At 40.6% G+C, this 13,673-nt stretch overlaps 1 long non-coding RNA gene across 1 annotated transcript in view; it reads right to left on the bottom strand.

Annotated features, from left to right (window-relative positions):
- LOC116973158 overlaps nt 1–13,673 on the bottom strand; it is a 133,023-nt gene that overhangs the window by 27,283 nt on the left and 92,067 nt on the right. The gene's annotated exons all lie outside the window — the stretch shown is intronic.

Genomic DNA, 13,673 nt, shown 5'->3' with positions numbered 1-13,673 from the left:
TAGTGAGGAATGTTATTGCCATATTGTGCTGATATAATAATATTATTGATTAATTATCCCCAACAACAAATCGGCACAAGATACAAAAAATAACTAGTTAAAATGGGTTGTAATTTGCTGGTACGTGCCGGCAGACTTCCAGATGCTGGCAAATGTGGGTCTCCTGAGTGAATGCTGAAGCCCTAATCTTGTCGGCTGAGCTTTGCCAGTGAATTCCTGGCTGTACTCCAGTCCTGGACTACACGGAAATCCAGCAGCACAGGAGGAGCTTGCTGACATTTCCACTTATTTATGCTGTGGAGAAAGGTGAACTCTAATTTTTTTAATTTATTTTTGTGATTTCTGAGGGGCAGCAATGTTGAGGGTCAGTTGAAGGAAATGTTGTGACTAATTCTAACCAGCTGAGGTCTGCTGGTCAAGAAGTCCAGAAGCCCATTACAGATGGAGGACCCAATGCCTCTAACACTCCAAATATGGTCGGACCATATAAAGCCTCAGCTTTACATCCCTGTTTTCATGTTCTAGTCCAGCTTTGTATTTGCCTTTCTTGCCACTGATTCAACCTGCAAATTAACCTTTGGGTAATCCGACACCAGCACTCCCAAGTTTTTTTGCACAGGTTTAGAGGGATATGGGCCAAACGCAGGCAAGTGGGACTAGTGTAGATGGAACATGTTGGTCGGTGTGGGCCAGTTAGGCTGAAGGGCCTGTTTCCACACTCTATGACTATGACTCCGATTTCTGAATCCTCTTCCCATTCAGAAAATAGTTTACACCTTTATTCCTACTACCAAATTGCATGACCGTACACTTTGCTGCACTGTATTCCATCTGCTACTTCTTTGCCCACTCTCCCAATCTATCCAAGTCCTTCTGCAGACTCCCTGCTTTCTCTACACTACCTGCCATCCACCTATCTTTGTATGATCTGCATACATGACCACAAAGCCATCAATTCCATCATCCAAATCATTAATATACAATGTGAAGAGTAGAGGACCCAACACTGAACCCTATGCCATTCTCCCAATCTTCAATCCATGCTAGTATCTTCCCTCTAATACCATGGGCTCGCAACTTGTTTAGCAGCCTCATGTGCGGCACCTTATCAAAGGCATTCTGAAAATCCAAGTAAACAACATCCACTGACTTTCCTTTGTCTATCCTACTTTTTACTTTCTCAAAGAATTCCAACAGATTTAATAGACAAGATCTCCACTTCACAAACCCATGCAGATTTTGGCCTATTTTATCATGTGCTTCTGGGATGGGGGTGAGTGAGCCTTGCTGGAGCTTTGTTTGCCTGTTCAAAATGGGCATCAAAGACAAGGGAGTTTGAACCGGCCCGTTCGCGGAGTTGGATTCAGCCGCGGAACTGACTTACTTACCGTCACCCGGCGGGGTCACAACATCGGAGGCCTGGATCGCCTCAACGCAGAGGGAGAACAAGGAGGGAAGAGACAAAGACTTTAAGATTTTTGCCTTCCATCACAGTGTGGAGGTGCCTGGTGAACTCACTGTGGTGGATGTTAAAATTTGTGTTTATTGTGTGTTTTTGTTATTTTTATTATATGTATGACTGCTGGCATGAAATTTCGTTCAGACCGAAAGGGAATTCAAATTCAAATTAAAATTCAAATTAAGCTCATTCGGTAGCGAAACATTGTTGCCAAAGATCACCCCTGACATGGCTTGTAACCCAGTGTAGTATTCAAGCCCTGCCATGATCACCTGTCATCCGATTGATTGAATGAACCTCCAGCATGTTTTGGAATTCTCTCTTGGCATTCCTGATAGACTTGCAGAGATCATACTTGGTCTTCCTGTACAGTACGGGAACATCTATCTTGAAAGTCTTGGATCTGGACATCAGAATATTCTGGTTATGATGGCCCGAGAAAGGCATATAACTGGCTTCTGCCTCCTGCAGGACGATGCATAACATGTGCTTTTATTATTTCTGTAGCTCTTCGGTCAGCAGTCCATTGCTGACTATGACGATGGTGTTTTTAATTTCCTCTCTTGTGGGAGTTTGTAGTCTTGCTTCTCTTGGCTCCACTGCATCACTGCCCGCTCTTCCCAGCAAGTTGTCAACTCATGGCGCTTTCCTCCACCAACCCTTCTCCCTCCAAAGCGTTTTGGAGGCTCATTGCCGCAGCAGCCACTACTCCATCTTTGACATTGGTCCAACACTACCAAGGTTCAGAAGCAGTTCATAGCAGGCAGCTCCATTATTAACCTAAGGCTCAGTTTCAAGTGGATGTCAGGCATTTGCCACCCAATGAATTATTGCAACCGTTTACATTTTTATGGATCTCTGGTTTGGTGAGTATTATCAAACATAGCTGAACAGAGTAGTATCATTAGATCACAGGGGTCCCAGATTTCCAAATGTTCTTGCCTGTTAGCTCTTAGGGCTAACAGAATCAAGGGATATGGGGAGAAAGCAGGAACAGGGTACTGATTTTGGATGATCAGCCATGATCATATTGAATGGTGCTGGCTCGAAGGGCCAAATGTCCTACTCCTGCACCTATTTTCTATGTTTCTCTGTTTTTGGTGGGCCCCATCATTAAGACAGCATGATATCGACTTGCACTAATGGGCTAAGTGTTCGGCTGGCAACCGGAAGATAGCCAGTTCGAATCCCGCTTGGAGTGCATACTGTCGTTGTGTCCTTGGGCAAGACACTTTACCCACCTTTGCCTGTGTGTGAATGTGTGTGAGTGATTGGTGGTGGTCGGAGGGGCCGTAGGCGCAGATTGGCAGCCACGCTTCCGTCAGTCTGCCCCAGGGCAGCTGTGGCTACAGAAGTAGCTTACCACCACCGAGTGTGACTGAGGAGTGAATGAATAATGCGATGTAAAGCGCCTTGAGTATTAGAAAGGCGCTATATAAATCCCATCCATTATTATTATTATTACTGTAATTGCTCTATGTACTTTAATTTTTGCACTATCATAGTCTAGTTTATTTAGAATACTGATCATTCATTATATGTTTATTTCGTTTTATTTTTGTTGCATCTAAAGTTCCTCTAACGCTGTAGCAAATAAGAATTTCATTGTTCCGGCTCATATCTGGTGCATATGACAAATAAACAATCTTGACTTGATATTAATACTTAATACCTACTACTTACCTGCTGTGCCTTTATTTAATGTGTGGAAACCTCCAGCTACTATTAACACTAGTTCTGTACTTTCATAAATATCAATATCAAATTAAACAGTAGATCAGTAGATCATCAATTTAGTTTAGTTGAGTTTAGAAACAGCATGGAAACAGGCCCTTCGGCCCATCAAGTCCATGCCGACATGCTGACATCAATCACCTGTTCACTCTAGTTCTATGCCATCCCACTTTTGCAGTACATACAAGGAACTGCAGATGCTTCAATTGTGAGGAAAATATAAAGTGCTGGAGTAACTCGGTGGGTCAAGCAGCATCTGCAGAGGGAATGGATATGCAAGATTTTGGGTCAAGATCCTTCTTCAAACTGACATCAATCACACATTGTTAATATAAGGATATATCTGAAATATGTTAAATCCCTTGACATTCTAAAGTGAATAGCTTGGCATAGTTTCAATAACCTTTGCATACAAGTGGGACTACTCAGGTTGCTACTGTTCGAAAATTCATTGAAGCTATAGTGTGAGGCCTGATCTTCTGTGATATTCAAAGCATAAAAAATTAATGATGAATAGTAAATAGTTATAACCACAATGAAAACTGTGAGCAATGCGCAGCTAAAAATATATTCTTACTTCATCTTCAGGGGAAAGTTGAGCTCTCCTTAGCTCTTGCATCATCAATCTGATGTTATGTTCTACAGAAAAAAAATAGGAAGAAATCAAAAGATTTATGTAATGAATACATTCTGTTCTGGGCACCATTCAATTTTCAAAACACATGTAAATTAGGTCAACTGAAGGTGATATCTAATTCTTTGAGATATTATTTTAAAGAATTATCACTGAATTACATATCGCTGTTTACATATTCTGTTGTGCTGCAGCAAGTAGGGGACATATGGGACATATGACAATAAAACACTCTTGACTTGAATTTTATCGTGACCATTTTTATGTTATAAATATTTTTACAGCCTGGTGTGCCAATTCTCTCTCCCTTCACTGGTTCACCAATAATGCTCCTACAAATGATTTTCCTGCTGCTTAGCTACAATTTTGGTAATCCAATTTTGGCTGGATTAACTTTCAAATTTCATAAGAGGTGGATAATGTTGCGCATCAGTTTGCTTTTACACTGTCCTGTGGTATACCATCTGATTAATGAATTAATTGAATTCCCTATTTCTGCTTTATCTGATTCTGCTGCATTGTTTACTTGGTTGTATGTATGCATGGACATTGGGCATTTGTTGCATCCCCTTTATTCCCATTAACAATATGCATTGAACCTCAACATATATATTCCTTCTCATGCAAAAAATAACTTCAAACTGGCTTACTCTTCATGCTGCCTCTTTTTAACAAGATCAGCTGATCTGACTGAAGTACTCTCCCAATGTATGGCTTTTTGTGAATTATCAGCCTAGATTAGTTTGGTTTAGAAACAGCATGGAACACACCCTTCGGCCCAGCGAGTCTAGGATGACCATTAATCACCCGTTCACACTAGTTCCATGCCATTCCTCTTTCACATCTACTCCCTACACGCAACAGACAATTTACAGAGGCCATCTAACTTACAAACCCACACTTCTTTGGGATGTGGGAGGAAACCGGAACAACTGGAGGTCAAAGGGAGAACATGCAAACTACGCACGGACAGCACCCGAGACTACTGTTTGTCGTCTACAGCAATGATTTGGATGAGAACATACAAGGCAAGATTAGCAAATGTGCAGGTTATACAAAAGTGGGTGGTTTTGCAGATCATGAAGATGGTTGTGAAAAATTGCAGCAGGATCTTAATCAATGGTTGATGTAATTTAATGCGGAAAAATGTGAGGTGTTGCATTTTGGGAAGGCTAACATGGGCAGGACCTACACAGTGAATGATAGGGCTCTGATGGTAGTGTTCAGATGGATGGAAGTAAGTAAGTAAGTAAGTAAGTAAGTAAGTAAGTAAGTAAGTAAGTAAGTAAGTAAGTAAGTAAGTAAGTAAGTAAGTAAGTAAGTAAGTAAGTAAGTAAGTAAGTAAGTAAGTAAGTAAGTAAGTAAGTAAGTAAGTAAGTAAGTAAGTAAGTAAGTAAGTTTGCCAAGAATTCACATACAAGGAATTTGCCTTGGTGCTCCACCCACAAGTAACATGACATACAGTGACAGCTGCGAATGACTCAGAAAACACTAAACATTAATAATAATAAAACATTAATGATAAAACACCATTGATCAAGCATGTGAACCAACAAAATACCAGATCAAAGGGAGCCTACAGTTTTTTGAGCAACTACTTGTGGATAAAAACTGTTTTAATGTCTGGCTGTGGCAGCTTTGACAGTCAGGAGTCGCCTTCCAGAGGGAAGTGATTCAAAGAGTTTGTGGCCAGGGTGAGAGGGGTCAAAGATGAGCTTGCCCGCTCGCTTCCTGGCCCTTGCAGTGTACAGTTCATCAATGGAGAGAAGGTTGCAGCCAATAACCTTCTCTGCTGATCGGACGATTCTCTCAGCCACCAAGTTTTTATCCACGAGTAGTTGCTCAAAAATCTGTAGGCTCCCTTTCATCTGGTATTTTGTTGGTTCACATGCTTGATCAATGGTGTTTTATCATTAATGTTTTATTATTATTAATGTTTAGTGTTTTCTGAGTCATTCGCAACTGTCACTGTATGTCATGATACTTATGGGTGGAGCACCAAGGCAAATTCCTTGTATGTGAATACTTGGCCAATAAACTTATTCATTCATTCATTCATTCATTCATTCATTCATAGCTATGAATCTATGAATCTAAAATTCTGTCAAATGTAAGATATTCAATATTATATGAATAACCATAAAATACATAATATTCCTATGCTAGACATGACAGGCTAAATAAGCATGAATGAACTAGAGAAAATCTATTTTAAATATCAAATTATTGTAATCAGCGTGGTTAAATTAAAATATGTGCTTTTTAACATTCAAATTGCTTATAAAACTCACAATTTAACGTTTTTTGAAATGAGTACGAGAAACATGGGAGAATATTTTTAACAAACATCATTAGGTTTATGTTTAGGTTTATTATTGTCATGTGATTCAAAGTACAGTGAAAAGCTTTGTTTTGCATGCTATCCAATCAAATCAAATCTATACATGAATGCAATCAAGCCAAACTCAAATATAATAGGGAAAACGCAGAGTGCAAAATATAGATCTCAGCATTGTAGTACACCAGTTCCAGAGACAAGGTCCATTGTCCGCATTGGGGTAGAGGTGAATCGGATAGTACAATAGCTTATGGAAGGATCATTCAGAAGCCTTGTACAGAGGGGGAAAGCTGTTCCTGAGCCTGGTGGTGCATACTTTCAAGCAATTGTATCGTTTGCTTAACTGGAGTGGGGAGAAGAATGACCAGGTGGGCCAAGTCATTGATTTAGTTGTCAGCTTTTCCGAGGCAATCTGAAGTATAAATAGAGTCTGTGGTGGGGAATCTGATCTATGCAATGGACTGGGCTACATCCACAACTCCCTGTAATTTCAGTAGGAAAGAACTGCAGATGTTGGTTTAAATCGAAGGTAGACACAAAATGCTGGAGTAACTGGAGAGAAGGAATGGGTGACGTTTCAGATCTGAAGATGGGTCTCGACCCGAAATGTCACCCATTCCTTCTCTCCTGAGATGCTGCCTGTCCCGCTGAGTTACTCCAGCATTTGTGTCTACCTCCCTGTAATTTCATGTGGTCTGGGACAGCGCTGTTCACAAATCAAGCTGTGGTGCAACCCGACAGTATGCTTTCTATGGTGCATCTATGTAAGTTTATAAGTCATTGGTGACGTACCAAATTTCTTGTCTCCTGAGGAAGTAGAGGCATTGGTGTGCCTTCTTGACTGTCGCATCAATGTGGTTGAACCACAGCAGATTGCTGATAATATTTATGCCAAGGAACTTGAAGCTGTCAACCACTTCCACTTCGCACCATTGATGCTGATCGTCTCATGTAGTCCACCTTGCTTCCTGAAGTCAATAACTAGCTGACATCGAGGGAGAGGATTATTAAGCTTTCAAGGTTTCAAGGTCAGTTTATTGTCACATGTACCAATTAAGGTACAGTGAAATTTAAGATTCATTAGCACATGAAATACATGCTTCACTTGGAAGTAGTACAAAAGACCAAGTACAAATTAGTTTGAATGTAAACATTAAGGTAGTGGGATTTGTGTAACAGTCAATTTCCAGATATTTGCATATCCAACTCATTCTTCTACTAAAGTAAGGCAGAACATTTTGTTTTGATTCATGAACGGTTTCTTGCCTGAAGCCTAAACACAATTAAAATAATTGTCAACATTTTTAGATGTTTTTGGCTTGCAAAGGTTTTAACTGCGTCCCGCAAAGATCAAAGTGTGCCTGCCACGAGGTGCTCCAACTGTAACTATTTCCACCCCAGGGGCGCCAATTTTGTGTAGCCCATGGGAAAGTATGTCATAACTGCAAGAAACTCAACCACTTTGCTAATTGTTGTCAGTCTAGTGGGAGTACAACATCAAGGACGAAGCTGCACATGATTCAACAAGACCCGTCTGACTCTGATTCCGAAGAGCAAGATGAAGTTTCCCATGGGAACGACTCTGATAACATAGACATTGACTATACCGTACTTTCCCTAAACCTGCGCACCGCAGGCAAAGTGATTGATCCTGCGGTGACCATGATAATCTGTCACAAACCTCTGATTACCAAAGTCGATACCAGCGCCAGAGTAACCGTCATGTCACTCAAAGAGTTCAACAAGATAAGAACCACTGAGCTCATGAAAAAAGACTCCTCCACTCTACATGCTTACGGAGGGGAAATTCTTCACCCGTTGGGTAAAGCTGATTTGAAATGTACTATCAACGAGCAGACAAAGAACTTACTCTTGTCCAACCAAGTTCAGAAACCCTGCTTGGCATTAATGCATGCCATGACTTGGGTCTGGTTTATTTTGGGCGTGCTGTCCACAAACTCTGTTTGACAAAGGAACCAACACAACAGATGCTATCCAACTATAAAGACTTGTTTGACGACAAACTCGGCAAACTGCCTACAATACATAGAAACATAGAAAATAGGTGCAGGAGTAGGCCATTCATAGGCAGGAGTAGGCTGATCATCCAACTCAGTATCCTGTACCTGCCTTCTCTCGATGCCCCTCCATATAAGATCACTATTGATCATACGGTCGACCCGATTGTACGTGCATCTCACCGCGTCCCTCACGGCATGCGGGAGAAAATACACAACAAACTTAAACGTATGGTCTCTATTGGAGTTATTGCCAAGGTCAGTGAACCCTCAGACTGGGTCTCCACCATGGTCTTCACCACAAAAAAAGATAAACCACAACCGTCAACACCTCCTTCCTGTGAAGGAACGGCGTCCGCCGTTCCAGGGTCCTGATGCCCCGCCGTTCAAGTTTAAATCGACCACTGTTCCAGCCGTCTTAATACCTGCTGCCACCAGTCCCATCCACTCCCCGTGTCGGTCTGTCCCTACTGCTCCTGTTGTACCAGCTCCCCGGTGTCCCCGTGACGGCCTTCCCTAAGTTCCCCTGCGGTGTCTCCACACAGACCACCGGACTTACTGAACTGCGCCGTCAACTTTTCGGAGGAAAAGGTTGATGAGGCAGCTCCATACCGTACGAGGACCGGGCGGGTTAGCAAACCACCCATTAAATATGGCGATTATGTTTAACCCCATTATTACTAGATGTGGCGATTTATGTTTAATATTATTTACTCGTTATAGTCGAAATGCCTTAATTGCTTTTTCATTTATACAAGAAGAGATGTAGATGGGCTATTGCTTGTTAGCCAATTAAAATGCTTAGTAATTATAACTCCACCTAATTATAACATTTATAGTGTAAGAACTTGCCCACTGCCTTTCAGTAGCTGCAGTAGTGAGAATGTGTGATGTACTGCTTAGATGATATTGATGACAATAAAGATGCTTGTGCTTCAACCTGCGTGAGATTAAGCTCTTTACAACATTGTTGAGCCAAACAGATGTAATTCAGCTGCAAATGTAGCATTTTCATGTAGTTTGGAGTCTGTTAGCTCTATTTGCCAAAAAGCAATGAAAAATTAAAAGCAGCCAACAGAATTCATCAGAGAATAGCGATACCTGTCCTATGTTCTGCTACTTAGATTGTACAACATTAAGTTTTAGTGTTGTGGAAGCAATTTTTACCAGCTGTTATGAATAACATAAAGAACATTTCATTCCATGAACTCAAAAATAACAAGGAAATGAATTAGCAGCAAATTAAAATGTGATAATCTTTCTTTATTTGCAATCTATCACTCCTTTACTTTTCCCACATAAAATGCTCTTTAGATCTTTCAAAATCTGAATCAATATGTGAACTGAATAATATTAATTGTAATGCACTGCAGATTTTGTCATGGCTCTCTGCATAATTTAATATTGAGTTTAAAAATCCATGGCAACCAGAGATACTTATTCAGCTTTCAGTGCAGCTGCCAATTGACTCTTGAAATCATTAACAATGACCCACAGAATGAGATAAACCTTCAGAAATTTAAAGAGAGGAAAACAATAATTAATCCGTCAAAAATTGAATTGTTAATTTCTTCAGAGTTGCAAACAACAAAGATGAAGCAACAGCTGAAATGTTCAGCCTAATAATGCAGCAGCAAAATGTAAAGGGTTCTGTATATGCCCCTGGTTATCATCCAATCTTTGCTGACGGCCATTTTCACAAGAATATGACCACAGACCTATAGTGACCACAATCTTCAGCCTATAACTGTAACCTAGAAACATAGAAGTTTGTTTCTGAGAACATGAGTCTGAAGAAGGGTCTCGACCCAAAACGTCACCGATTCCTTCTCTCCAGAGATGCTGCCTGTCCCGCTGAGTTACTCCAGCATTTTGTGCCTACCTAGATACATATCTGTGCATAGGTTGCAGGAATTAAAATTGTTTAAATTTTGCGTTAATTAACTTAACGAGTCAGACACATCTCCCCTGTAGTCACAGGCAGCGTGCAGAACAACACTTGCAAAAACAAACTATAGGTTAATTACCCAAGCTAGTGTTGTTTACTACATGAGATTTGTCGGTGACCTCTGAAAACCACATGTGCAAACTCACACAAGTGTCTGCACTGTTCTCAAAGTCAGGCGCCCTCACATTTAGATACCTTGCCTCAGGAGCATTGCAAGCTCCTCTGCTGCCAAATGCTCACCGCCTCATCACAGAAGACCAAAGATCTCAACCAAACAATTGTGGAAAATGTTAGTGTCATTGGAATTTCTATAACCACACTTGGAATGGGCAGGTGGCTCCCAAATGTTCATGCTTTAGTACAAGGGAATCATATCCGATAGATACTCCTCAGCAACACCCCACCATTGCAAAAGAGGATGTAAACTTAACACTATTCTTTTAAAATCTTTGCAAGTTCCTCTACCTCCTTGGAAGGAATTTTCCATGGACATCCCATCACTGAATGTATTTATTCCTTGCCAGCATTCCCCAGTACCTTAGAGTGTATGCTGGTGTAATCCTTTCACGGCCATTTCCTGAGATCTGAAATGCAAGTGATACCAACTTCAGAAACTCAACCTTTAATCCCTACTGTTCCTGGAGCAGAGCAGTATAATATTAGGGAGTTTATGTTGTGGATCTGATGTTAACAAATTTCACATTTTTTCAGCTTTTTGGACGTATTAGGTAATATCTGAACTTTAAAAAAAAAAGTTACAGATGTATCTCTGGGTTTATGTATTCTATTCTCTGCCATATTAGATTAATATACAACCTCATATGAAACTAATTAAAATACAAAGTGCTAAATACTCAAAGGAACAAGCAGCATTATCTGCAGAAAGATGTAGTTACTGTGATGAAGAGTCATTCACCTGAAATATATACTTCTCTCCACAAACTGTTGCTTGACCTGCAGAGTATTTCCAGCATTATCTGTGTTTGATTTCAGATTCTCAGCATCTACATTTATTTATTTTTCCTATTTATGGCAAATTGTTAATAAATATTTATACAGGGTCTGTTATATTTTGCTTTGATGCAAAGATCAAATACATTTCTATGGTTATTTGGTTTACAAAGAAATCATGTCTCAAATGTACTTACAATAAATTTACAGAATCACAAGTATAGTTTCTATATAACAGGGCATTGAAGATTCTGCATCCAAACACCATATTGATATTTCTTCTGACCCCACAAGAAATTTTCCTAATTGTTCACAAATTTCTCCATACCCTCCACTCCAACACAAGAATGTCCTGGGAGTCCTGGGCCTTCTTCACTGTCAGAGTGCAACCCAATGCAAATTGGAGGAACAACATCTCATATTTCGCTTGGGCAGCTTACAACCCACCGGTATGAATATTGATTTCTCTCACTTCAAATAACCCTTGCTTTCCCTTTCGCTCCATCCCTCCCCACCCTAGTTATCTGATGAGTTTCACTGTCCTCCTGATTAATTTAATTAAATGTATGCCTCGTTGTCACCCTCCCTCAGCTAACAATGAACCATTGTACATTTCCTTTATGATCGTCTGGTTTGATCTGTCGTTTTCACACCTTACTCTTCCATATCTCGAGGTTCGCTCTCCCCGACTCTCAAGAAGGATCGAGTCCCAATATGTCACCCATTCCTTCTCTCCAGAGGCTGCCTGGGCCGCTGAGTTACTCCAACTTTTTATGTCTATCTTCGGAGTAAACCAGCATCTACAGTTCCTTCCTACACAAGAATGCCTTCCCTTATCTATTTTCCAGCTTGGCCCCATAGAGAACTCACTGGCTCTCCTAAAGTTATGGCTGTCTGTCTATCTTTCTCAAATTACATGAAGTATTGCAATGTGGTCTCTCCATGAAAGTGATCAGAGCTTCTTCCAGGAGTCACATGATGAGATCAATCTTCTCACGATTTGATGAATTCCCAACACAGAAATCACACTGGAGTCTTCCATTCCACCTTTGGAATTAAGACTGAATCCCACTGCAACTGTACAACTGTATTTTCGTATTGTACTTTTTCATTAAGTAAAACTAATAAAAGTTTTAAGATTAAATTCCCTATTTGCATACAACAGGCAAGAATGTTTAAGGTGAATTCATCCATATAACCATTCAATACATAGTTTCCCATTTCGTTATCTTCATCTCACCTGGCTAAATTACATCCATATGATTGAGACTGGCAAATCTATGGGGAGTTAGGTCTCAATAGAAAATCAATTTCCGATGGCTAAATGATCAACAGCAGAAAACAAGAAACCCCAAAGATGTGGAATTATCAATCTTATTTACTTAGGTTTGTAAGTGCTTTCTTCCTGGATGGGACAACTGCAAATGTGAAAATATTCTCTTCCATATCATTTTTATCCACCGTTTTAGTTTAGTTTTCGACTAGTGAAACGGAGCCTAGAAACTCAATTGCTCAAGTTAGTGATAATTATGTGGGCAGAGCAACAGTTTTGGGGGCTCTTGAAATTCACATTCATCTTGCAGGCATTAAACTGTTTGAAAATTTAGAAGAAAAATTCAGTGTGGGAAGTACATTATTGCTCGTAAAATTTGAGAAATCATCTCAATTATTAATTCAAATAAGTGAATGGATAATGAATCATAGAACCTCATAGACCAGAAGGAGGACTCATCTCAGGGAGGAACCTGCAATTTACAGCAGACATGCAGTGTGCTAAACTCACCTCAATTTAAGACGGTACTGAAGATTGATTTGGCTTCCATTTGTCAGGCACCCCAATTTAATATGAGTGGTGCTCATTTATTGTGGCTGTCAAACGCAAGGGGTTCCTTTTAATTTCTTTAATTGAAGGGAATGATAGGGAACAAAGAAGCAAAGCCAAACATTTCTGATACTTCAAAACACAGAATCCGCCTGTCAACACGCACGCCACCCACACTGCCTGTAGTTTTTAACGGTGTTCCCTGATTTTCACATCAGGCTCAGCTTCAGTGGGGGCACAGTGGACAGCTGTACCACTTGCTTCAATGAAAACTACAACTACTTTCCTACTAAGGTCAGTACTTCCAGTTTTGAAAGCGACCATGGCCACAAATGTTAATACACAATAGATAATAGACAATAGACAGGAGGAGACTACTCGGCCCTTCGAGCCAGCACTGCCATTCAATGTGATCATGGCTGATCATCCCCAATCAGTATCCCGTTCCTGCATTCTCCCCATGTGCCCTGACTCCGCTATCTTTAGACCTCCACCTCCCTGAGGCAGAGAATGATACAGACTTACAACTCTCACAACAAGAATGTCCTTCCTCAAATTAGGGGACCAAAACTGCACACAATACTCCAGGTGTGGTTTCACTAGGGCCCTGTACAATTGCAGAAGGACCTCTTTGCTCCTACATTTAACTCTTCTTGTTATGTAAGCCAACATGCCATTCGCTTTCTTCACTGCCTGCTGTACCTGCATGCTTACTTTCAATGACTGATGAACAAGGACCCCCAGATCCCGTTGTACTTCCCCTTTTCCC

The sequence above is a fragment of the Amblyraja radiata genome, chromosome 5, assembly GCF_010909765.2.
Source record: "Amblyraja radiata isolate CabotCenter1 chromosome 5, sAmbRad1.1.pri, whole genome shotgun sequence".
Taxonomy (NCBI): domain Eukaryota; kingdom Metazoa; phylum Chordata; class Chondrichthyes; order Rajiformes; family Rajidae; genus Amblyraja; species Amblyraja radiata.
This window is presented reverse-complemented; position numbering and strand designations above follow the sequence as displayed.